Genomic DNA, 27,025 nt, shown 5'->3' with positions numbered 1-27,025 from the left:
TGTTGGTTTTTAATGCACATAAAATATTTTAGGACACTATTTGTTTCAGAATCTTTTTTTTCTTCATTTCCCTTCTCTAAAAAACTGGTGCGTCTTATGGTCCAGTGCGTCTTATGGTCCGAAAAATACGGTAATGTTTCATTATTATTAATATATATATATATATATATATATATATATATATATATATTTTTTTTTTATTAGTCTTTTATTTTATAATGTCCAGCACAAAAAATTTGTTTAAGGTTTTAAAATCGTAACTAGGTTCAATATGCTGTATATGCCTATTATACCTTATTTACCTAAAATTCCTAATATTTAATACTTACCTCCTACAGACAGCAGGAAGTGAGCTCTAAGCAAGATAGGGGGAAGCAACCCCCTCCTACCTCTCTGCTAGCATTAATTGACCATAATATTTTGTCAGTTTACTTTTACGGTTTTAAACAATAACTCAGCTTGCCTTGCACACTAAAGAACATCAACAAAATCATCAGATTATAAGTATGAAAATCTAGCAAGAAATGTAAACAACATGAACCACAATTCATAATCTTTTGCACCATTGTTTTATATTTAAAATGTAGTTGCTGATAAAATTGCTTACTTGATGGGACTGAACTCTGCTGACCTCCTGAAGGCTCTCTGCTACCCCAGGATTAAAGTTGGCAATGAGTTTGTCACCAAGGGACAAACTGTCCAACAGGTAATATATAGAATCATAAAGACACATTTAAAAGGTTAGCTATAAAATTTTCATAGTGAATTAACAATGTGTTGTTTTCTGTAGGTTTACAATGCCATTGGTGCCCTCAGATCTTCTTGTGGATGGTTGTCCGAATTAACCAACAGCTGGATACTAAAATGCCAAGACAGTACTTTATTGGTTGTACTGGATATTGAAGCTATTGCTGTATTTGAGATTTTTTATGTTAGTTAACCTATAAAATTAGGATGTGAAACACTTTTCTGTAAATTATCACATAGTTCAACAGCTTGGGGAAACTTTGCATTAACTTCATCAATGAGAAGTTGCAGCAGTTCTTCAACCACGACGTTGGTCCTGGAACAAGAGGAGTTCAAAAAAGAAGGAATTGATTTGGAGTTCATTGACTTTGGTATGGATCTGGCTGCATTGAGCTCATTGAGAAGGTGAGTGCCAGTCCTCTGTATCCTTTCCTTCAAATGTATTAGCAGTTCTGAGATTTAGATTTACAAATATTTCTCTACACAGCCAATGGGTATCTTCTCAATCCTGGAAGAGGAGTGCATGTTCCCCAAGGCTACTGAAACCTCCTTTAGGAACAACATCTGGGCAAGTGCAAGAACTTTGAGAAGCTTAAACCTTTCAAAGGCAAAGCTGAAGCTCACTTCTCTCTGGTGCATTATGCTGGCACTGTGTATTACAACATCAGTGGCTAGCTGGGCAAGAACAAGGACCCACTGAACGAGACTGTTGTTGGTCGCTACTAGACGTCTCCAGTAAAGCTCCTGGCCCTCCTTTACTCTTCTTACTCTGGTGCTGTTGGTGTGTATTTCATAAATAATTTTTTAATGTAACATTCACTGCAAATTTCACAATTTCATGGAATCCATTTAAACACTGCCATTTGCTTTTCAGGTGATGCTGGTGGAAAGAAAAAGAAGGGTTCTTCTTTCCAGACAGTGTCTGCTCTGTTTGGAGTAAGTAGATTAGATTGCAAAATTTTTACTTTTGTACAATATTTTTATATAAATTTATGGTTAAATACTATAAATGCAAACCTCTACAGGAAAATTTAAACAAGCTGATGATCAATCTGAGGAGCACTCACCCTCACTTTGTGCGTTGTTTGATTCCCAATGAGACAAAGACTCCAGGTAAGCATTTTTTGCAAGATGAGGTATAGGACATTTGTATTATTCGTCTTCAGGTATCATGGAGAATCATCTGATCAACCACCAGCTGAGATGTAATGGTGTATTGGAGGGTATCAAAATCTGCCGAAAGGGCTTCTCCAGCAAAATCCTTTATGGTGACTTTAAGCAATGGTAAATATTTTGCTTTTTTGCTTGACATTTCTAGATCTTAAAGGTTTTCATAATATTTGTTAAAACAAATTTTTAATTCTACTTGGGCTACTGTTAGGTACAAGGTTCGAAATGCTAGCGCTATTCCAGAAGAACAATCGACATTGACAGCAAAAAGGCTTCAGCAAAACGTCTTGGTTCAATTGATGTTGACCACACTCAGTACAAATTTGCACATACTAAGGTATGAAATTTTTTTTTTCTAGGTTGGTGCAGGAATTGCTTTTTAAAAGGTAACATTTTTTATTAGGTTTTTTTTTTTTCCCACAGGTGTTTTTTAAAGCTGGCTTTCTGGGTACCCTGGAAGAAAGATGAAAAGTTGGCCCAACCCATCACTCATACTCAGGCTCGTTGCAGGGGCTTTTTAATGAGAAGAGAATTCAAGATGATAATTGAAAAAATTGACACTGCATGACGTTACACATGCATAAAAGAAACCACACGATGCAAAACCTACCTTATTCTAAAACTCTTATTTTTTTAAGAAATACAAGAAATCTGAGAAATCTTATAATAACAAAAGAATCTTTTTCAATCTTGAAAATAGGGATGCAATCTATGTAATCCAGTACAATGTCAAGCTGTACTTGAAGATTAAGCCCCTCCTTAAGAGTGCTGAGACTGAGAAGGAGATGGCTAACATGAAGGAAGAATTTGAGAAGACCAAGGATGTCCTTGCTAAATCAGAAGCAAAAAGGAAAGAACTAGAGGAAAAGATGGTAGTCCTTCTACAGGAGAAGAATGACCTCCAAATTCAAGTGCAATCGTTAAGATGCTTAGAAAACATTCACAGACATGCAAAGAAAAATTATTTTGATATTATTATTTACGGTTCATCTTTTTGCATGTATGAAGGTGATAACCTAACCAATGCTAAGTTACTTATGCTAAGAACTTAGCTCTTACCCTAAAGGTAACTTATTACCTAATCTGTTATTTTCATATAGGAAGGTGAAAACCTGGCAGATGCAGAGGAAAGATGTGAAGGTCTGATCAAAAATAAAATTCAGCTGGAAGCAAAAATCAAAGAGGTAACAGAAAGTCTTGAAGATGAGGGGGAAAGCAATGCAGAACTGACAGCAAAAAAAGAGGAAACTGGAAGATGAATGCTCTGAACTGAAGAAAGATATTGATGACAATTGATGTTGATGAGCTGGCACTTGCCAAAATGAGAAAGAGAAACATGCAACAGAAAACAAGGTTGGACATATCTTAAGTATTATTCAAATGCCAAGTTTCTAATTAGCACAGTAGAATTAATGGTCTATTCTTTCATTGTCTTTAGGTTAAACTCTCTAAGCTCACCAAAGAGACGAAAGCTAACTCCCACAATATATATATATAAATAAATATATATATATATAAATATATATATTGTGGGAGTTAGCTTGACAAATGGAAGGCAACCAGCAGGACTGGATGCAGCATCAAGGTTTTATTGAGAAAAAACAACAACAAAATTATCCCAACAGGATGGCTTAATGTCAGCCGTTTAAAGATCAAACACATAAGCCCTTATCTTCAGCTATCCCGTGTTCTATAACAGTCCATTTTCTAATAAGCAGAAAAAAGGAGTCACCTTGTCTGTAGAGTCTTGTCTCTCTCTCTCTCCCTCTTTCTCAGGAACACTGTGGAGAGGAATGTTCTCAAGTCCTCTCCATTAGAGTCTTTTCCTCTCCCTTTGCTCACTGGCAGCCATTCCCTTTTTACTACCTCTGGGAGCTGCACCTGGACTCTTCTCCAGCAGTGGGGAAATCCTGGGATGGACTGCTGGAACAGCCACACTGCAATCCCTGGAATTATAGCACTGAGATCAGCAACCTGCATGGCACAGATCCGTCCTCTAGTACCTTTCCTGCTGGTTGCCTACATATCCCCCCTCTGCCCAAGGCCAGGGGACGGGGCACTTGACCCTGACAGACAGTGAACCCTTGATAAGGCATCAGCATTAATATGATGCTTCCCAGCTCTGTGCTCTACCACAAAATTAAAGTCCTGTAGCGCCAGAAACCACCTTGTCACCCTTGCATTGTTCCCTTTATATCAGCACATCCACTTTAAAGGGGCATGGTCTGATACCAACCGCAACTTCCTACCTGCCAAATAGTACGGTAAAGCCTTGAGGGCCTACTTTATAGCCAAACACTCTCTCTCCACGATTGAGTAGTTTCTCTCCCAGGAGGCGGGTTTTCTGCTCAAATATTTAATGGGGTGTTCTTCCCCATTTACCTCCTGTGACATTACTTCCCCTAAACCAACCTCTGAGGAATCGGTCTGGACAATAAACTCTTTTGAAAAGTCTGGTTCGATCAGCACAGGCTGACTGCACAGGGCTTTTTTAGGGTCCTGAAACGCCTTTTCTGCCTCCTGAGACCACTGGACCATTACTAACTTTCTCCCTTTTGTAAGGTCTGGTAATGGTGCTGCAATGGAGGCAAAGTTTGGGACAAATCTGCGGTATTAGCCAACAATCCCCAAGAACGCCTTCACTTGTTTTTTTGTCAGAGGCTGTGGTCAATTCTAAAACTGCCTCCACTTTGTTTACCTGTGGACTTTTTGTGCCCTTACCTACAAAATACCCCGGATAGCGAGCCTCCTCCAACCCAATAGCGCACTTCTCAGGGTTAAGAGTAAAGCCAGCTTTCCTGAGAGAATCAAGTACAACCTGTACCTTTCCTAGATGTGTTTCCCAGTCTGTGCTAAAGACCACAATGATGTCTAAGTATGCTGCTGCGTACCTTTTATGGGGCCTCAAGACCCCGTCCATCGATCTCTGGAAAGTGGCGGGTGACCCTTGAAACCCAAAGGGCATCCTTCTATATTGAAAGTGCCTGTCTGAGGTGGAGTGGCAGTGTGGTAATATACCTAGCTGGTCCCAACCTTTCAAATAACTCCTCTACCCAAGGCATAGGATAGGAATCGCATTTAGAGACTTCATTTAGTCGCCGGAAGTCATTGCAGAACCGCCAGGGCCCATTTGGCTTAGGCACCAATACAAGAGGGCTGGACCAGCTGCTTTCGGATTCCTCAATAACCTGCAGATCTAACATATGATTTACCTCTTCAGAGACCGCTTGTCTCCGAGCCTCCGGGATTCTGTATGGTTTAACGTTCATCGTTACCTTGGGGTCAGTGACTATGTCATGCTGAATGACATCTGTAATGCCCGGCAGGGCCGTAAAATTATCCCTGTTCCATTGTTGAAACTACTTGCTTTCTTGTTTTTTGGGTTTGGACAGGGTGTTACCTATTGCAACCTTTTCAATATCTGCATGGGAATCCCTTTGGGGTTTTGTGGTCGCTACCAGGGACTCTCTTTCCTTCCAAGGTTTGATTAAATTTACGTGATAGAGTTGGATGGGCTTTCTCTTCCCAGGCTGATGAATTTTATCATTTACTTCCCCAACCCTTTCTACCACTTCAAAAGCACCTTGCCACTTTGCCAGAAATTTGCTTTCTACTGTGGGAACCAGCACCTGATCACCAGGGTTGAACTGAAAGTGACTCACAGGAGCAGTTACTTGGCAGGCCCTACAAAACTGTTCAACCTCTTGGTAACAACCCGGCCAATAGAACCTTTGCAGGATTCTTTCCTTTGTTTTGTCAGTGCCCAAATGACCCCCAAGTAAATGAGTGTGAGCCAAATCAAGGACCATCCTTCTATAAGGTACGGGTACCACCAGTTGCTCCACAACTTTATCACACACCTTAGTAACACGATACAGTAAATTGTTGCTTACAGCAAAATGAGGAAACCTTTGATCAGCATTAGACTCCTGAGGTACCTCATTCAGTACGGTTACATTTTCCCATGCACGTTACAGAGTGGGGAAGTACTGAGCAGTCCGGAAGTTCCTCTGTGACACTTACTGTGGGGAAAACTGTCCGATACATCCCTATCGCATTTGTTTGGACATCCTCCCCTAAGGGAACTGGTCTGAAAGAAAGTGAACATGCAACAGGCATATCAATACAGTGGGGTTGAGACAAGAGTTCCCATAAAAACAGAAAATCACGCCTCACGATCAATGGATGTAATAAGTTTGGTACCACACCCACTTCATGGGTCACTGTCAGCGGCCAGCGGATAATGCTTAGTGTCCCCATGAATACAAACAACCCCCACTCGCCTTTCAGGGATTACCAGGTCATGAGGTACGGCAGCACGTACAAGGGTGACCAGGCTACCTGAGTCCAACAGGGCCACAACACTAACTCCGTTTACCTGGAGTTGATGCTCCTGGGGACCTGGCTCCTGCAGGGGTGTAGGGCTGCAAACAGGACGAGCGAACATAGAGAAGCTGATGGTGGCACCACACTCCATTGGCTCCTCCCCCTGGGGACAGTGTGCTGCAATATGCCCCAGTTGCTGACACTTCCAGCAACGCACCTCAACTCTGCCTCTGAGTGGGGCATCAAAATGGGGGTTACCTTTCTTAGACCGTCAAACCTCTTTCCCCTGGGGGGACCACCCAGGCTTGGTCGGCTTGCTCAGTTCTCCTGGTCAGATGCAGAAAGGGCTTTGGAGTTGGATCTCTGTAAACGAGCACCAGATGATCCCACGAACTGCTGGGGTTTACTTTCAGGCCTCAGACAGGTCTCTGTAGTCGTAAACCGCTCAACAAGTGACACCAACTGATCCAGTGTTTTAGGGTCTCCTTGAGCAACCCATCGGTGAATGTCCACAGGAAGTCCGCTCACATATTGGTCGAGGATGGTTCGGTCGACAATGTCTGCGGGACTCAGTGTCTCGGGCTGTAGCCACTTGCGCACAAGGTGTAGCAAATCAAACATTTGGGAGCGGGGCGTCTTATTTTCCTCAAACCGCCAGTCATGGACTCTGCGAGCCCGTACAGATAAGGTGACTCCCAGCCGGGCCATGATTTCGGCCTTAAGGATATTATAGTCTTTGGCCTGCTCTGCCGTTAAATCAAGGCGCCAGAACCTCAGTCCATTCAGCAGCAGGGAGTTTCTCCCTTTCCACAATCCTTTCAAACACCGCCAGATAAGCCTCTATGTCGTCATCTGGGGTCATTTATTGCAAGGCGCCGTGCACTGCCTTTTTTCCATTTAGAGTCCCAGATAACTCCTCCATATTCCTTGACTGAGCTGACACCCTCTGTCCCAGGACTCTGACTTGTTCCAGCAACAGACGGTTGGTTTCCTGCTGGGCAGCACTGACCTGCACCAAATGTTTTAATAGCTCCTCCATGGCAGGAGGCTCCCTGGGCAACAATTTAGCAGCCTTTATCCAGGACATAAGCAGGTTACTGAGTCCAAAAATCAAAAATGTATACAGCCGTTACCCTTAGCAACAAGTGTGCCTGCATCCTCCACCATATGTGGGAGTTAGCTTGACAAATGGTAGGCAACTAGCAGGACTGGATGCAGCATCAGGGTTCTTTTGAAAAAAAAAAACAACAAAATTATCCCAAAAGGGTGGCTTAATGTCAGCTGTTTAAAGATCAAACACATAAGCCCTTATCTTCAGCTATCCCGTGTTCTATAACAGTCCATTTTCTAATAGGCAGAAAAAACTAGAGACACCTTGCCCCTGATTCATCAATAAAATCTGCGCTCGCTGGAAGCGTGAAAGTACGCGCGGCCATCGATCGCGGTTTACCGCGGTCCGGACTCGAGTGTGCGCGTACACTCGCCTCACTGCCAGCCGGATTCCTGCCTTCACAATAATAAGCAATAGGGAGCGCGAATCTGCGGCTCCGGCCGCGAGCTTTTTCAGTTGCTGAATAGCGCGATGGCGTACGATTTCGGATCGCGAATACGAATGCGCGAGCGATAATCCGATTCTGCTTGATGAATCAGGGGCCTTGTCTGTAGAGTCTTGTCTCTCTCAGAAATCCTGGGATGGACTGCTGGAACAGCCACACTGCAATCCCTGGAACTATAGCACTGAGATCAGCAACCTATATGATACATATGTGTATGCCCTCTAGTACCTTTCCTGCTGGTTGCCTACAATATAAATATATATAAGCTTGTCTTTAAAACGCTATAAATTTTTATAAACGTTCATGACTCGTTTTACCGTGATTTTACATAAGTGGTTATAAAAGGTTTACTTTTAACCCTTTCAGGGAATGAGTACAGGGGTTAATAAAACCCCTTACTGTGCTCATGTCATAAATGCAGTCGTGGGAATCATCCTGTCAAGAGGATGATTCCAAGAGACATTCGACCCACCCCATCAGGGGAAGGGTCGAGGTAATTATGTAATATATCTGTTTTGCAGTTTATCTACTAGGCTGTTTTCAGATGATTGATTACTTTGCTGCTGTGTTCAATTTTCTTGGTATGCCCAGTATTACATCACTGAATCCCTTTTCTACCGGGCTTTATGGAGATTTATGGTTATTTATGTTTGCTTATTACGCACTTTTACCTATTATTCTGCACCCAGTGCTAATGTATGTGACATTTTTGCTACGGTGTTACTAATGCCAATTATAAGTATTATGGTTTACACTAGGTCGTTTGTGAGGGGCGGGATGGGGGCCCCCACCCATGTCATCGTAGAGTTTTACTACTCCCCTACTTAGGCCTCTCAGGTTATCTGAGACTTGACACCCTTTGGTGCCTTACTTACCCTTGGTACCCCCCCACCTTCCCTACCTGGTTCCCTTCCTCCCCTCCCTTCCTCGTGTCTAACCCCTATCCCGCTACTAGTTATCTCATACCCACACCCTTGCCCCAAACACTGGGTTACACATCCTGAAACCTCTGTGATTTACCCAAACTTTACTATGGTGATCTACTGCTTTCCACATGGACTGTATTAAGTTAACAACATTCAATGTCAAGGGACTGAATGTACCGAGGCTCGGGGTCCAGGTGAAGCTATTCCAGGAAACTCATTTTAAGCACGACAAAATTCCTAATTTATCCAATAACAAATTTCTAATCGGTTACCAAGGTACTTCCCTCCTGATCTGGGGCTCAGAAGGTTGGCATTTCATTGACTTATACAAGGATCAGGAGGGCAGAGTACTGTTTGTTAAGGGAATTCTGGAGGAGCGCCTGGTAACCTTTGCATCTATCTATGCTCCCCAAATGTACCTAAAACGTTTTTTGAAAGGGATGCTTGAGAAACTAGATGAGTTTGCAGAAGGCCTGCTTTTATGTGGGGGCGACTTTAATTTTGCCCCTGATCATGACTTGGTCAGTTAGCTCACCACTCTCTGCTCAATTGAAACATTGTTTGCACCAACATCAACTGGTTGATGTTTGGTGGATCCTGAATCCAACTGGAAGAGACTACACCTTCTATTCCCACCTGCACTAGATGTATTCACGCATTGACCATTTCTGGCTTAAACAGGTGGATCTGATGTAGGTTTTGGACTGCAAGATAGGAAATATTGCGTTCTCTGATCACGCACCAGTGATTCTCACGTTCCACTTAGCTTACGCCCCCCCCCCAAGTCCCGGCATTGGAAACCTAATGAATCGCTTCTGACTGACCCAGTGGTCACTGCAGAGCTGTCCTCAGAAATGAGTTTTTTTGCCCTAAATGTTGCTCCTGAGTGCTCCCCTACTGTGATCTGGGAGGCACACAAGGCAGTAATTAGGGGGATGCTTATAAAGCACAGGGCCAGATTGAAGAAGGAAAGGCAGGCTGAAATTGCTTCCACTAACAAACACCTACAGAAGTTAGAGCTCCTACACAAGCGCTCTCTGGACAAACAGTTGGGCTTGGAGTTGGCTCTTTTACGCCAGAAATTAGCCTCCCCATGTCTCGGTAAAGCAAAAGCAGCCCTTGTCAAATGCCAGAGAACCTATTATGAATATGGGGATAAATGTGGGCTGCTCTTAGTGAGGGCTCTTAGAGGCTTAAGGGCCCACACACATGTACCTTTTCTTGCAACTACTACCCGGGGCAAGATATATTGAGTAAAAGAGGTCGCTGAGAAATTCAGAGATTACTACGCCTCCTTGTACAACCTGAAACCATCCGACCTGTCGGGAGCAGCACGTAATTCTCATTTGGAGAGAATACAGTGTTATTTAGAGGGAATTGATTTATCACGCCTGTCCGATTTGGCACATCAGGACATGGAGGCCCCGATATCTGTTATGGAATTCCAGCCGGTTATAAAGCAAACTAAGTCGGGGAAGGCTCCGGGTCCTGATGGATTCTCGCTCCCATACTATAAGAAGTTTGCGGAGGACCTGGCCCCTTATTTTGTAGCCGCCTTCAATTCACTGACGAAGGGGAGTGGATCTCTCTACCCGTGGATTCTTTAAGGGCCTTAGACACTGTGATTCCCAAGGCAGATAAGGATCCTTCAGCATGTAGTAGCTACTGGCCTATTTCACTTTTAAATCAAGATCTTAAACTGTTTACCAGAATCCTAGCCAACAGACTTCAAAGACATATCCATGCTCTTATCCACATAGATCAGGTAGGGTTCATGCCGTCCCGGGAAGCCCATGATAACACTTCAAGAGCCATCTCATGGATTCATGCGGCTGCATCCTCTGGTACATCTTCGCTGCTGCTCTCGACTGATGCAGAAAAGGCTTTTGATAGGGTGGACTGGGACTTTATGCTTGCTACGCTTCGTACTATGGGTGTGGGGAGAAAGATGATGGCTTAGATCCAGGCTTCATATTCATCCCCTTCTGCATTGGTCAGGGTATACGGTGAAGTGTCCTCAAACTTTAACATTTCTAACGGCACTAGACAGGGCTGTCTTCTGTCCCTGCTTATTTTTATTTTGTCCCTGAAACCACTACTATCGGCAATACGCTGGGGAGGATAAGGCAATCAAGTACTTGGGGACTCAGATCCCAGCAGTTTTGTCACAGCTCCTAAAATGTCCTAAATTTTGCTCATCCTCACTACCATTAACAACAACTTGGAACACTGGTCCTCTCTGACTCTGTCCTGGCTAGGGCGCATACAGGCGGTCAAAATGAACATTCTGCCACAAATCCTATATCTTCTTTAGGCTCTGCCAATATCTTTGCCTGATTTTTTAAATCAATACATACTAAGGTATTCCATTTTATTTGGGGCAAGAAGGGCCATAGGCTTAGCAGGAGCCTGTTATTCAGGAGCAAGAGTGAGGGGGGGGGACTGGGTCCTCCCAATTTTTCTTTGTACTATTTGGCAACCCATATGGTCCGCATCCTAGACTGGTTCCGACATGGGGAGTTCAAACAATGGATAAGAGCGGAACATTCTTTTACGCCGGTTCCTTTGACGGCGTTCCCATGGTTACCGAAGCTGCCTCACCCGAATCTGCCATGATATTTGCCGCATGGAAGACCTGTCAGAAACCCGTATTTAAAACTTAACCTATCTCCCTGGCCCTCTCCCATGTACCCAATTATTGGTAACCCCTCCTTCCTCCCAGGTTTGGAGGACCGGGAAATTTGGAGGGAAGCGTGAGAGAGGGATTCAAAGGGCAGAACATTTTATCCACCAAGAGCAGTGGGTCTCGATGGAGCAGTTGATGGATAGGTCAGGTGACTTTGACCTTGATTTCTGGAGGTCACTCCACCTGTCCCATTATTTACGGCCCCTCCCCCCAGAATATAGCAGTAGCCGTGTGAAAACAGGTTTTGAAAGGTATGTACCGGAAGTGGCTCTCTTAGACACTCCCTGTCCTACCTTTATGCTCTACTTAACTGGACCCCAAAGAACTTTCCCCCTCATATCTACAGGCATGGGAGGCTGAACTTGGGTATACTCTAGAACCTGAGCAAAAAAGCAAGATCCTTTCTGCTGTTCACTGGTCCTCCACGAGCAGCAAGTATCAGGATTTGAGCTTTAAGATCCTCTCTCGGTGGTACAGGACCCCAGAGCGGCTACACAGCTTTTTCCCTGAAGTTTCAGATAGGTCCTGGCGGTGCAACCAGGAAAAGGCCACCACGTTACACATTTTCTGGTCCTGCCCGTTGCTAGGCCCCTATTGGGAACAGGTGAGGGCACTCACAAAGAAGGTTACCACCTACAATGTACCAGGAGACCCCGGGTTTTTCCGATTGCATCATAACACTATCTCGGATAAGAGCTATAGGAGATCTATTCTCAGACATCTGTTAGTGGCAGCGAACGCCTGCATGCCTGCATGTTGTGGAAATCAACATCAGTACCCACTGTGGGCATGTGGCTTCACGGGGTTAATGATATGATGCTCATGGAGGACCTGACTGGTAGCTTGAGGGGCACACAGGAAAAATTTATTGTGATGTGGGGTAGCTGGATTTACTACCGAGACACTCAGGAGTTCAAGCGTCACCTGGATCCGAATCTCTCAGGGTGAGAGATTATAAAAAAATGGACAGAACAATGGATAGATAATTATTAGGATAGATCATGGATATTAATAAGATTAATTAGAAAGTGATATAGTGGGGGGATAAAGAGAGCGAGAAATTGATAAAATAGAATAAAGAGTTATGGTAGATAGATTGATAGATAGTTATAGATAATTATAGTTCACATACAGTTTTACAAGAAGACGCCATCTGTTTCCCTTGTAAAACGGGCAGCTTGTGAATCATGTTCCCTGGGTATGTCGCACAGTTAACACAGTGAGAGCTAAACCTGTCAACCAGCAATAGGTACAGTAAAGTATAGGTCTTGTTACATTATTTTTAAAGAAAGTGTTGGGTTTCTGTGTAGTTAAGGTAATTATACCATCTTTTCATGGGAGTTCAGTTATGCTGAGAGAGCAGAATGGCCCTTATATAAGGTGGCCAGTCCACCATTCACCAGTAGCCTCTTGGTAAGTTGTGTCTTCTGTATACGTTGACTATATGGTACTGAACGGGAGTGTACAAGATTTACTTTTCACTTTATTAAATTATTTTTTTTTTATTTTAGAAGATTTTATTTCACCAAGAGCAGCACTAGAAGGTGAGTATCCATCATTGAGGATTCCATTTTATATTGCCAAAAAGCTATTGATTTTATGCTCAACAGGTATGTTCCTGTCCAACTAAACAAGCTCTTTACAGTTGCAAAACTATGAGATATGAAGACCTACTTAAATTATCCAATCAGTTTTCATTCAATCAGGCAGGTTCAAATAACACACACCTAAGACAATTGTACAGACAGATAGCAAAGTGTGAGGCCAGTTTTATAGCTTACACATAAAATTGGGAAAACACAAAAATGTAAAAAAATGAGAGTCTCTGACTACTAAATTTGTGTTACACCCACACTCAAAGCAAAGACTAGAACATGCAAAATTACAGATTTACATAAAAAAACTTTTTAAATATTTATGTGTTTTAGGTAATAGATTCAGTTAACAAAGTTTAAGTCCTGTCCACACTGATATTTCAGCTTTGAGTAGATGGTGAAGCGTTAAACCTCTGACAGGTTTATATATCTCTTTGGTAACTATATTAGTGAGATCTCTGTGTGGAGTTCCTAGGTCTGAACATCTGATGTATCTATTGTGAGGAGCTCTATCCACCCGACGGATTTTTAATCATTTTATATTCTGGAGAATAGAACACACATGAATGGGCGGATCCCTATATAAGGGGTGCCCCACCATCTCTCTCCTGGTTTTTATTTCATATATATTATGGAGCTAGAACACACGCAGATGAGCGGAAACAACCAAAACTCACGAGTGGGGATACACGCACTCAGAAATTATGGTGGGGTACTGTTGGGTTATCCAACAAAAGAAAGCAGAGGTCAACTCTCCCCTTTATACTATCACTTTCCCTACTGCTCATATTAGTTCAACAAATATTTCTAACACCCCTGACATTCCCCCTATATCCTACAATATATAGTGCTACAATTTTCTTATAGAATCGCACACAATATAGGAGTGGGGGGATACCATATTCTAAATAAATTAGGAAATTAAGCAGTACTCTATTATGCTCTTAATGTATTGTTGCAGTATGTGTTATCATCTGGGCATTGGAGCATGAGGAGTACCACTGTTACATCACATGTATAATGCCACAATTTGTTTTATTTGCTTTTACACAGACTGCCTCAGCTATGTCCTTAGACTCGGATACTGCGATTTTTGGGGCCGCAGCTCCCTTTCTGCGGAAAAAAGAGAAAGAGAGAGTTGAGGCGCAGAACAAACCATTTCATGCCAAGAACAGTTGCTTTGTAGAAGATCCCAAGGAGCTCTACATCAAGGGCTTAATCACTGCTCTTGATGGTAGCAAAGTCACTGTCAAGACACATGAAGGAAGGGTAAATGCTGATATACTATTCACAAACTAAAAATTTTACAAAGTAACCACTAGACAACTCAACCAATATTGTGTTGTTTGCAGGATGTCACTGTTAAAAAAGAGCAGGTGTACCCCCAGAAAACTCCTAAGTTTAAAAAAATTGAAGACATGGCCATGATGACCCACCTGAATGAGGCTTCTGTGCTGTATAACAAAGAGCATTACGCAGCCTGGATGATTTATGTAAGCTGGAATTACATTTTTCTAATATAATTAGGTGAAAGGCATGAAAAAGACTCTTAGAAATCAACACTTGTCCTACCAGTTATGTTACTGAATTTTTAATGGTTCCCATAATAAACCATGAAAAGTGCACTTTTTTGTCATACTAAATTTGAGCACATATGCACTGAAAAATCAGATGTAATAGCTTTTATAATACTGAAAATTTCAGACCTACCCTGGCTTGTTCTGTGTTACCCTGAACCCCTACAAGTGGCTGGCAGTGTACAATCCCGAAGTTGTTGCCGGCTACAGAGGAGAGAAACGTCAGGAGGCCCCACCACACATCTTCTCTATTTCTGATAACGCCTCTTTATTGACATTTGTAAAATCTGTAACCAGTGGAGAATCTGGAGCTGGAAAGACTGTTAACACCAAGTGTCTCATTCAGTACTTTGCAACAATTGCAGCCATCGGTGATACAGGAAAGAAGAAGGTAATAGAAAAATAATAAAAAGTAATAGCTTAAAGGTGGGATCAAAGGAAATTTTTTAACAGAATATACATTAACGCTTATGGAGAACTCACAATGGTACAAATGAACAGACAAACTCTTTTAGATTTACAGTATCCTCCTTGTCACTGTTGCAAATAGGAAAATGTATTTTGCTCATTTTTTACAGGGCACACTGGAGGATCAAATCATCGAGGCCAACCCTCTGCTGGAAGCCTTTGGTAATGCCAAAACTGTGAGGAATGACAACTCCTCCCGTTTTGTAAGTAACCACATTATTATGGCCACATGAGTATTCTGCACAGGATGACTTGTGTTGACATTATTTTTTACAATCTCCAGGGGAAATTCATCAGAATCCACTTTGGAACCACAGGGAAACTGGCTTCTGCAGCTATCGAGACCTGTATAACTCGCCCTACAATTTGAGATTTGTTTATTTATATACCTAACTTATTTGAAATTTGCAAGGTCTTTTTTAATGGGGACCAGTGTAGAACAAGAGATTGGGAATTTATAGAATAATTCCTGACAGGAAAATTACATTTTTTTGCCAACCCTGAAAATTTGTGGTGTTAGAATGAATGTAGTCCAAAGACAGGGTTTTTTGGCAACACTTTTTAGTGTATTCTTCAAAAATCAATAGAACATTCTCATGAATGTGAATCAACAAACAATAATGTCAATAGTACAGATTTATAAAATACTTCCTCATCCTTGGAGGTTAATTACCCAAATCTTTTTGTAAACATTCACAGTAAAAATTAGAGGAGTATTTCCTCCTATCTAGAGGTCATTTACCTCCTAGACAGAGACCAACTATTTTATAATGCAAAGAACATATAACATATACGTATTTCTTCAGCTTTGTTAACTCGACGCAATTCGCCCAATCTAGGCTTTTTCAGGGGTAATGCTACGTATGTTCAAAGCTCTGTTTCTTGATGGCATCTAAATGTTAAATGAATATCTGTTACAATGGTATATAGATATTTAGGTAATTGTTTTATTTATTATTTTAAGTGATGCCCGAGTTACTTTTATTAGAATGTTATCAAAATAATTAATGAAACGTATAATCCTGAGGTTTGATGTTATATAGTATCCCAGGAATCAAAACAGATATCCTTCTATGTGTATTCAATTCAAATAGTCCTGTTCCTTTAGTGGTAACTTAACAAGTTTTTACATTTTACTGTTTCAATATATTTATTACCTTATAAGGATGTGTATATCTGCTCAGAGCAACCATGACTGAATAAATCTCAGGTCATAAATAAATAGGTCTATTTTTCTTCAGCCTGCATATAGGACTGTTTCCTCCTAAGGTACAGGGATATCTTGCAGGTTCTCCTAATTAAAATCTGAAAAGAATAGGTATTATATTAATAGGGTGTATCTTTAGGAATATGAAGATAAAATACTATTAACATATTGAATATTACAAATGATTTAGATATTCTCTTACCCTTCTAAATATGAAGGATGTCTTCAACGTAGAAATAAACAGGTATGGGATATATCTCTAAATATTTACATACTTAATTTTATCAGTAAAAACTGATACATCTTTTTTACAGACTTGATGGAAAAGTCCAGAGTCACATTTCAGCTCTCAGCTGAAAGCTACCACATTTTCTACCAGATCTTAACTAATAAGAAGCCAGAACTGATTGGTAACTATAAGAAATCCTCTACAAAGCATTTAAAATGTAAAGCAATGCCAATTCTATTAAGTGTGCACACATACTATATATCTAGTTACTATTATGAGTAACTAAACCATATGTATTTTACCTGGATATATTTTTGTAGCATTCTTGGTAAACAGTTGTGATATTTACTAGATTTGTTACAAAATGTCACTTGGATCTTTAATCTTTATGTCTTTTAGAAACATTGATTCTGACCACAAACCCATATGACTACCCCTTAATCAGCCAGGGTGAGATTGCTGTCAAGAGTATTGATGATGAAGAGGAATTGATGGCTACAGATGTATGTAGACTTACTAGAGGTCCCTTAGGAATTTGGGGACAAAACTATGCAAAAAAAAAAAAAAAAAAAATGGCATAATAAAATTTGCAGAATGCCATTGATATCCTGGGCTTCTCACCAGAATAAAAAATTGGCATCTACAAATTGACCGGTGTTGTTATGCAGCATGGTAACATGAGATTCAAACAGAAGCAAAGAGAGGAACAGGCTGAGCCTGATGGCACAGAAAGTAAATATTTACATATGTCTTATATGTAAATACTGGGAATAAAATCCAGCAAAGGAAAAACAAATTATAATCACTTTAGACAAGCTCATTTACTGAATTAAAAAAAATATTCACAAACCTTCTAGGTGCTGATAACGTTGCCTACTTGATGGGATTGAACTCTGCTGACCTCCTGAAGGCTCTCTGCTACGCCAGAGTTAAAGTCAGCAATGAGTTTGTCACTAAGGGACAAACCGTCCAACAGGTACCATAAAAGAGTGTAAAATGTTTTGATTAGTCAGAATATTTGATGATGATAAAGAATCATGCTAATTGACATTGTCCATAGGTATACAATTCTATTGGTGCCCTCAGCAAGTCGGTTTATGAGAAACTCTTCTTGTGGATGGTAATCCGTATTAACCAACAGCTGGATACTAAAACGCCAAGACAGTAGTTTATTGGTGTACTTGATATTGCTGGATTTGAGATCTTTGATGTAAGTGTAAACATACATTTTATTGATGATAATATATATTGTAGAGTTTAAATACTTATCTATACATCAACATTTAATATATACATCAGTTTAACAGTTTAGAGCAACTTTGCATTAACTTCACTAATGAAAAGCTGCAACAGTTCTTCAACCAGCACGTTTGTCTTGGAAAAAAGAGGCGTACAAGAAAGAAGGAATCATATGGGAGTTCATTGACTTTGGTATGGATCTGGCTGCCTGCATTGAGCTTATTGAGAAGGTGGGGGTCTACAAACTACATATTTACTGATCAAAAGAATAAACAGATGTAAGTTCGAAACTTGTTTTTCTTTAGCACAACCAATGGGTATCTCCTCAATCCTGGAAGAGGAGTACATGTTCCCCAAGGCTACTGACACCTCTTTTAAGAACAAGCTGTATGACCAACATATGGGCAAGTACAAGAACTTTGAGAAGCCCAAACCTGGCAAAGGCAAAGCTGAAGCTCACTTTCCTCTGGTGCATTATGCTGGCACTGTGGATTACAACATCAGTGCTTGGCTGGACAAAAAAAGAACCCACTAAACGAAACTCTTGTTGGTCTCTACCAGAAGTCTTAAGTAAAGCTTCTATCCTTACTTTACTCTTCTTTTGCCGGTGCTGGTGGTGTTTATTTCATAAATAATATTGTAACACTCACTGCAAATTTCACACATATTGTGAAATCCATTTAAACACTGCCATTTGCTTTTCAAGTGATGCTGGTGGAAAGAAACAGAAAGGTTCCTCCTTCCAAACAGTGTCTGCACTGGTCAGAGTAAGTAGATTAGATGGGAAAAACTATACTGTGCTACAACTTGTTTAGACAGTAATTGTTAGTTACAATGAATGCGATGACCCCTAGGAAAATCTGAACAAGCTGATGACCAACCTGAGGAGCACACACCCTCACTTTGTGCGTTGTCTTATCCCCAGTGAGACAAAGACTCCAGGCAAGTGTTTTTTGTAATATAGGGTATGAAACAGTATAAGCTTTAATCACCGTTTTTACAATGTTTGTCATTGATTATTCAGGTATAATGGAGGATCATCTGATCATCCACCAACTGAGGTGTAATGGTGTACTGGAGGGTATTAGAATCTGCTGAAAGGGCTTCCCCAACAGGATCCTCTATGGTGATTTCAAACAATGGTGAGCAGTTTACTGGTGTTGTTAAATCTCCAAACTGTTTTCACAGTATCAAAAACAATTGGCAAATCTAATTTTCTAACCTGGCTTTCTTTAGGTATAAGGTTCTGAATGCCAGTGCAATTCCAGATGGACAGTTCATTGACAGCAGAAAGGCTTCTGAAAAACTTCTCGGCTCAATTGATGTGGATGACACCCAGTACAAGTTTGGACACACTAAGGTACTACACATCCCTTTTGTAAATGAATAAAGGATTTAATGTAGTTTTTTAAAAGGTGGTTTGAAGGAGTATTTTTTTCCCACAGGTGTTTTTCAAAGCTGGTCTCTTGGGTACCCTGGAAAAAATGAGAGATGAAAAGTTGTCCCAAATGATCACTCGCACCCAGGCTATTTGCAGAGGGTTCTTGATGAGAGTAGAATTCAAGAAGAGGATGGAGAGAAGGTATTTATGATACCACATGGTGTTACATGCCTCTGCAACAGGATTTAAACCACCCCTTCTTTTAAATTTAAGTTTAAATAAAAAGTTATACATATAGCTAAGAGAATTAATATGAGTAGTTCTATAATCCTGAATTCTATATAATTATTTGTATTTATGAAAATTGCAAACATGTAGAATATGTAGCTTCACACAGATATACAGTTTAATGTTGCTATTATGCTCCACCCTTATATCAGCCAAAACATGCTGTAAGGCCTATCTGCACCACCCATTATCATCATGCATTTTTTAAAATAGGGAAGCAATCTATACCATCCAGTACAATGTCAGGTCATTCATGAATGTTAAGCACTGGCCATGGATGAAGCTGTACTTCAAGATTAGGCCTCTCCTACCGGTAAAGAGTGCTGAGACTGAGAAGGAGATGGCTATCATGAAGGAAGAATTTGAGAAAAACTAAAGAAGCACTGGCTAAATCAGAAGCAAAAAGGAAAGAACTAGAAGAGAAGATGGTTTCCCTTCTGCAGGAGAAGAGCAATCTTCAGCTTCAAGTACAGCTGGTAAGATGCTTAAAAAAAGAAAATACAATAGAAGGTTGTAAAAAGGTATTTTATTATCTAAAATTATTATTATTATTATTATTAATTATTATTAATTAATGAATTAATTATTAAAATTATTATTATTATCTAACATTAGCCAAAGTTGAGAAAGAGAAACATGTGTAAGCTATGTACCGGGGTGGGCTCCCCAGGATACAGCAAAGTCACAAACGAGGACAGCAACACCGACACCAGCTTATGCAAAACAGAACTTTCTTTACTGAAACATATAGCAATGAACAAAATTCCAAATATGGAGACAAAGACAATGAAATTACTTACCCTAAGCCCAGAGGCTGAAACCCCTGTTTTGCACAGCACGGTGCCCTCCGATGGTAGCCGGAACACTTGAGCAATTTACCTACTGTGAGCAGAGCAAACTCTGCCTTGCCATACCTGGTATTACCGTAAAGAACAGGAACAATCATGTGTGTGTGAGATACAGGCTAGCCCGCGATGTGACACAGCAGTTTACAATCTTACCGGCCTATACAGTGTTTCCCCCACCCTTTTTCAATACTGGTTTTATGGCCTGCCACACACATAGACACTAACTTCTGCAGGTCTAATCTCAGTCTCTGGTATTTCAGGTGCCAATACTATAATGCGGTGCGTGCACGATAATACTGGCCCAGGTCTTGTTCTGGATCCAATGATGACTGAACAACAACAAGTCTCTTCAGCAAACATGAGGTCCTGCAAGACAGACAGCGCTCTGTTCCTCAGCTCCTTTCAGCCTTTCTGGAAAACAATCCTTTTCATCTGGACAGATCTGTCTTGGACGGTGGTCAGCCTCACTCAGCTACAGCTCCTGAAACTCTAGAACGCGTTGACACTTGGATGCAAGCAGATTCTGTTTCACACACAGTCCTTGCAAGATGTCTTCTCTCCTGCTTCCTGTTTACTGTTTTTCTTTCCCAGTACAACCACATCTCATATGAATATGCAAATACTGGCCACCTGTTTAGCTGTGCTCAGAAACAGCGGCATCTTGTGGCTGAAATGCAGAATGACAGTGCTATATTTAATTACACACAGACATTGAACAGTGAGTGCTGTTTCTCAATCCCACACATGCAACAGAAAACAAGGTTGGACACATTACAATATATTCCTTAAATTCCCCTCATGTTACTTATTTGCACAGTAGAAGTTATTATTGAAACTTTCAATGTTCTTAGGTAAAAAACCTTACTGAGGAAATGGAAACTTTGGATGATAACATCTCTAAATTTACAAAAGAGAAAAAATCTCTTCAGAAGCCTCATCAACAAACACTTGATCTACAAGCAGAGGAGGACAAAGTTAGCTCCCATACTAAAGCCAAAACTAAGCTTGAAAAAACAAGCTGATGATGTAAGTACTTTTAGTTAATGTGCTCTTGATTTTAGTAAATAACTGACCTGCAGACATACTGTATAAATTAAACTAAAACCTGTATTTCCAATTAGCTGGAAGGTTCTTTTGAGCAAGAAAAGAAACCAAGTCTTGATTTTGAGAGAGCCAAGAGGAAACTGGAAGGTGACCTGAAAATGACTCAGGAAACAGTCATGGACCTGGAAAATGGGAAACAACAAGCTGAAGAAAAACTCAAGAAGAAAGTGTGATTTAAAAAAAATGGTTTAAAAATAGCTGCTTTATAAAAAGTTACTAACGACTCTCTAATCTTGAAATGCAGGAAAGACTTTGCAATTAGCCAGTTGGAAGGAAAGATTGAAGATGAGCAATCAATGGGATCTCAGCTGCAGAAGAAGATCAAGAAACTTCAGGTAGGATTTCAGAACTAGAATGCATCCATATAGTTTCTGATAATCAGTAAAGCTGCATACTATAATCAAATATCCCTTTTAAGGCCCGTATTGAGGAAGAAATAGAAACTGAACGTGCAACTTGTGCCAAAGTTGAAAAACAAAGAACTGATTTGTCCAGGGAACTTGAGATCAGTGAGAGGCTTGAAGAAGCTGGGGGTGCCACCTCAGCTCAGATTGAGATGAACAAGAAATGTGAGGCTGAGTTCCAAAAACTGAGACGTGATCCTAAGGAATCCACCCTTCAGCATGAAGCCTCCTCTGCAGCTCTGTGCAGGAAGCATGCTGACAGTGTGGCTGAACTTGGAGAACAGATTGATAATCTCCAAAGAGTTAAGCAAAAGCTTGAGAAAGAGAAAAGTGAGTTCAAAATGGAAATTGATGACCTTGCCAGTAATTTGGAAAATGTCTCCAAAGCAAAAGTAAGGCAGACCTCAGTGGTGGATGGTTTGTGGTTCATATTGAAACTGTAAAACATACTTAAAAATTGTATCATTGTATTTGTTCTTTCAGGCCAAGTTTGAAAAAGTTAACTGTGTACTTGAGGATCAACTCAGTGAGCTTAAGTCTAAAGATGACGAGCACATACGTGTTATCAGTGATCTTACACTTCAAAAGGCCAGCTTCCAGACTGAAAGTGATAAACTTTTTAATCAATCTTAATAAATGCTAAAACGTTTTTGTACATTATGTAAAAAGGTAAATTTATGTACACCTATATAGGGGTTACAGTTTATTTGTAAATACTATTATTTTTGGTTTGTTAATTTTCGGTAAGTAATAAACTATTATACATGTTGCATATTTGCCTTAATTGCATATCATGCCATTTTAGGTGAATCTTTTGTTTCTCTGCTCACCAGAGGAGAGCAAGGCTTCATTCAGCAAGCTGAGGAACTTAAGCGACAGCTTGGAGAGAAAAGCAAGGTATTTAAAAACAGCAAGAAAAAGCACATTCTACTTCAACCTAACTGTAGTTTACAAGTTGTTATATGCTGAAATCCCATTTGATGTACACAAGTTTTTTTGCTGAATATTGTTTACTGTGATTTGCTCTGTGAGCAGTTTGAAAAGGAGCAGGAAGCAAAAGCTGAAGTTCAGAGGTCTCTGTCCAAAGAAAATGGTGAGGTTTCCCAATGGAGAAGCAAATATGAGACTGATGCCATCCAGTGCACAGAAGAAATGGAAGAGGCCAAGTATGCTTATGAAAGACATTTTATGTAGCTCAACACACTTCTGAACTAATATTGTACAGAAATAAGCTTGCCCAACGTCTTCAGGAGGGTGAAGAACAGATTGAAGCAGTGAATTCCAAATGTGCTTCCCTAGAAAAGACCAGAGACTGCAATCTGAGGTTGACAATCTCATGGTTGATGTAGAGAGAGTAAACAGTGCAGCTGCAGCTCTGGACAAGAAGCAGAGAAACCTTGATAGGTTAAACAAACACTGATATTATGCTAATATTTCAATAAAACTATTGATTGTGTCAACACCATCATCATTTTGCAATAATTATTTCACTGCTCTTTGTCAGGTTCTTGTTGAATGGAAACAAAAATATGAAGAGGGCCAGGCTGGGCTGGAGGCTGTTCAGAAGGAAGCTAGGGGACGGAGCACAGAGACCTTTAGATGAAGAATGCTTATGAGGAAGCTCTAGAACAAGTTAAATCCCTGAAATGTGAAAATAGGAACTTGCAACGTAAGAACTAAATAAATATTCTACATATGAATTATCCCCATCCCTCCATTTCAGACATGAAATATCAATTACATGAAACTGAATATGTTCGTTTGATTTCAGATATTTCAGACATTACAGAACAGTTTGGGGAATCGGCTAAATCAATCAATGAGCTTGAGAAGGCCAGGAAACAAGTTAAGCAGGAAAAGAGTAACTTACAATCTGCTTTGGAAGAAGTTGAGGCAATAAAGCATTTTTAATATTGAAATTGTAAAATTAATATTGAAATTGTAAAAGTACTTTATTAGAAATTGGAAAAACATCTACTTTTTTTTACTCAGGGTTATCATGAGCACGAAGAAGCCAAGATTCTCCGCATTCAAATAAGTTGAATCAGGTTAAATCTGAGGTAGACAGGAAGATCGCAGAGAAAGATGAGGTGATTAAATAAATAAAGAAAAAAAGCCAGAAAGTTATTGACACCATACAGAGCACACTGGACTCTGAAATCAGAAGGAATGATGCTCTGAGACTTAAGAAGAAGATGGAAGGAGACTTGAATGAGCTGGAGATTCAGCTGAGCCATGCCAACCACCAAACTGCTAAAGCCCAGAAACAGCTCAAGAATGTGCAAAGTCAACTCAAGGTACTTTCTTCCCCTCTGGTGAAATCATGTCTATTTACAAAATCCTTTATTTTCTTAGTAGTAAATACAACCTTTGGTTTCTGTATATGGAAGCCTCTACATCACCTAACGTTAGTAAAGCGCTTAACTTCATAGAAACAGTTTAAATGATATGTCTTTATTTTCATAATTGTCTTAAAGGATAGTTACAACTTGATGATGCCCTGAGGAGCCAGGAAGACCTGAAAGAACAGGTGGCTGTGGTGGAACGCAGGAATACCTTGCAGCAGGCTGAGATTGAGGAGATACGGGCTGCACTAGAACAGAGAGATCTCGAAAGGTGGCTGAGCAGGAACTCCTGGGTGCAAGTGAACGTGTTCAGCTTCTGCACAGCCAGGTAAGGCCATATTTAGGAAATGTTGCAACTACAATATGGAATATTCTGAAAATATAAATGGATACAATGTTTTGCATTCTTTGTAGAATACAAGCCTTATCAACAACAAGAAAAAGTTGGAGAGTGACATCAACCAACTTCAATTAAAGTTGAAGAAGCTGCCCAAGAGGCCAGAAATGCAGCGGAAACAACCAAGAAGGCCATCACTGATGTATTAAACCCTCTCTGTATACAGATAATAACAACAATCCAGTTAAGCAAATAAATTGAATATTCATGTTTAATCTTCTACCCAAAGGCTGCACTTGTGGCAGAGGAGCTAAAGAAGGAGCAGGACACTAGTGCCCACTTGGAAAGAATGAAGAAGAACCTTGAACAGACAGTGAAGGACCTGCAGCTTCGTTTAGATGAAGCAAAACAGTTGGCAATGAAAGGTGGCAAGAAACGGCTCTAGAAACTGGAGTCTAGAGTAAGTAATTTAGTATAACAGCTTTGTTTATTAAAAGGAGTTTCAAGAACAATAAGGTGATAAACAGAAATTGTAATTTCAGGTAAGTGAATTGGAGAATGAGCTGGAAAGTGAACAGAAGTGTGGAACAGAGGCAATTAAAGGGGTTTAAAAATATGAAAGAAAAGTGAAGGAACTGACATATCAGGTGATGTAATTTTCTGACAGTTGCACCTATCTGCAAACAATAATCTTAATTAAATCCTATAAAAAGTTGTCTCTTTAACTTCTTCTAGACTGAGGACAGGAAGAATGTCTTGAGACTCCAGGATCTGGTGGACAAACTGCAACTAAAAGTAAAAGCCTACAATAGACAGGCTGAGGAATCTGTAAGTTCAAGAAATAACCTAACTGACCATCAGTATGTTATAATTAAGTGAGTCTTATATGTGGAAGCTTTCACTAAGAAATGGCCAATTCCATTCTATAGGCAGAACGCCAATGCCCACTTGTCGCGCTTCAGAAAGGTCCAGCATGAATTCGCTGAGGAGAGAGCTGACATTGCTGAGTCACAGGTCAACAAACTAAAAGCAGAGTTGTGACATAGCTGGAAAGGGACAGTAAAAATAATTAACGAAAATATAAAGATATTTAAGATAGGTAGACAATATTGACATTTGAAAAAAGTAGCACATTCAATGGCACCGAAAGAAAGATAAATAGATGGAGTTCTTCTAATTAAATTCTAAAACACCTTTGATTCTGCACTCTCATTTACCCCTTATATTCAGAACATTTTCCAGGTCCTGTCACTTTAACCTGTGCAACATCTCCAAAATCTGACCCTACCTATCACCAGAGACGACCAAACTCCTTGTACCCTTGTACACGCTCTTATCATCTCTCGTCTGGACTACTGTAACCTCCTCCTCTCTGGTATTCCACTGACTCTTCTACAATCTATTATGAATGCTGCAGCCAGACTCATCCATCCTTCCCACCACTCCTCTTTTGCTGCATCTCTTCGTAGTTCTCTTCATTGGCTTCCATTTCACCATAGAATCAATTCAAGCTCCTGTGCTTTGCCTTCAAATCCCTCTACAGTTCTTGTCCCACTTACCTTTCTGACCTGCTAAAACAATACTCCCCTAGCTGCTCCCTCCAATGACCTACTACCTCACGCATAACCTCATCACAGGCACGGCTCCAAGACTTTTCTAAAGCTGTCCCAACTCTCTGGAGTTGTCCTCCTCCTCCTCATCCTATTTAGCTTGCTCCTACTTTCTGCTCATTTAAAAGAGCACTCAAAACCCATTTTTTCAATCTTGCCTACCCATCTTCTTCTGTCTTTTCAAACCCTCACTACTTCCCACCACTACATATCTCCCCTCCTATTGTGTGTTACTTCCCCCACCACCTAGATTGTAAGCTCTTCGGGGTAGGGTCCTCTCCTCCTCCTGTGTCACTGTCTGTATTCCTCTGTCATTTGCAACACCTATTTAATGTCCAGCGCTGCGTAATATGTTGGCGCTATATAAATTCTGTTTATTATTATTATTATTAATAATAATATTTCTTTAAAGAAAGGAGAGCTTGAGTAATTAAAGATCTTTCAACACTCAAGAAAGGTGAATGAAGTTTGCAGAATGTGAATTTCTATCTTCTGGTATGCTCCTGCTTTGCTTACACATATAAATAAACCTTTTTCAGTTTCTCAAAGTGGTGTTTGTAATGCATTTCATTTTACTTTTTAGGTGTAATAAATTATTGTCTATCACGTGGTAAAAGATTTAGGCAAAGCTAGGGTTATGTCATGGCACGTATAAATAAACCTTTTTCAGCTTCTCAAAGTAGTGTTTGTGATGCGTTTTATTTTGTTTTTTAGGTGTTTGAAATTATTGTCTATCACATGCTAAAAGATCTAGGCAAAGCAGGGTTATGTCATGGCCCTGATTTTCAGATCAGTTTCTATTCTACAGAAAAACAAGAAAAAAATTCTCGTGCTAAAAAAAGTATTGAGGGCGCATTGTCTGATTTTCTAAAAATTATATACATTGGGATGTTTTTAAAGTGACCTGATTGCTAGACTATTCATTACAATATTTGTAATATTATATGTCCTTTTAATGTATACTATGCATCCTATTTTCTTT

At 40.3% G+C, this 27,025-nt stretch overlaps 1 pseudogene; it reads left to right on the top strand.

The window, feature by feature from the left end:
• Positions 1-19,820: 19,820 nt before the first annotated feature.
• Positions 19,821-26,722, top strand: LOC140344415 (myosin heavy chain, skeletal muscle-like; annotated as a pseudogene).
• Positions 26,723-27,025: the final 303 nt, after the last annotated feature.

Source organism: Pyxicephalus adspersus, chromosome Z (genome assembly GCF_032062135.1).
Source record: "Pyxicephalus adspersus chromosome Z, UCB_Pads_2.0, whole genome shotgun sequence".
Taxonomy (NCBI): domain Eukaryota; kingdom Metazoa; phylum Chordata; class Amphibia; order Anura; family Pyxicephalidae; genus Pyxicephalus; species Pyxicephalus adspersus.
This window is presented reverse-complemented; position numbering and strand designations above follow the sequence as displayed.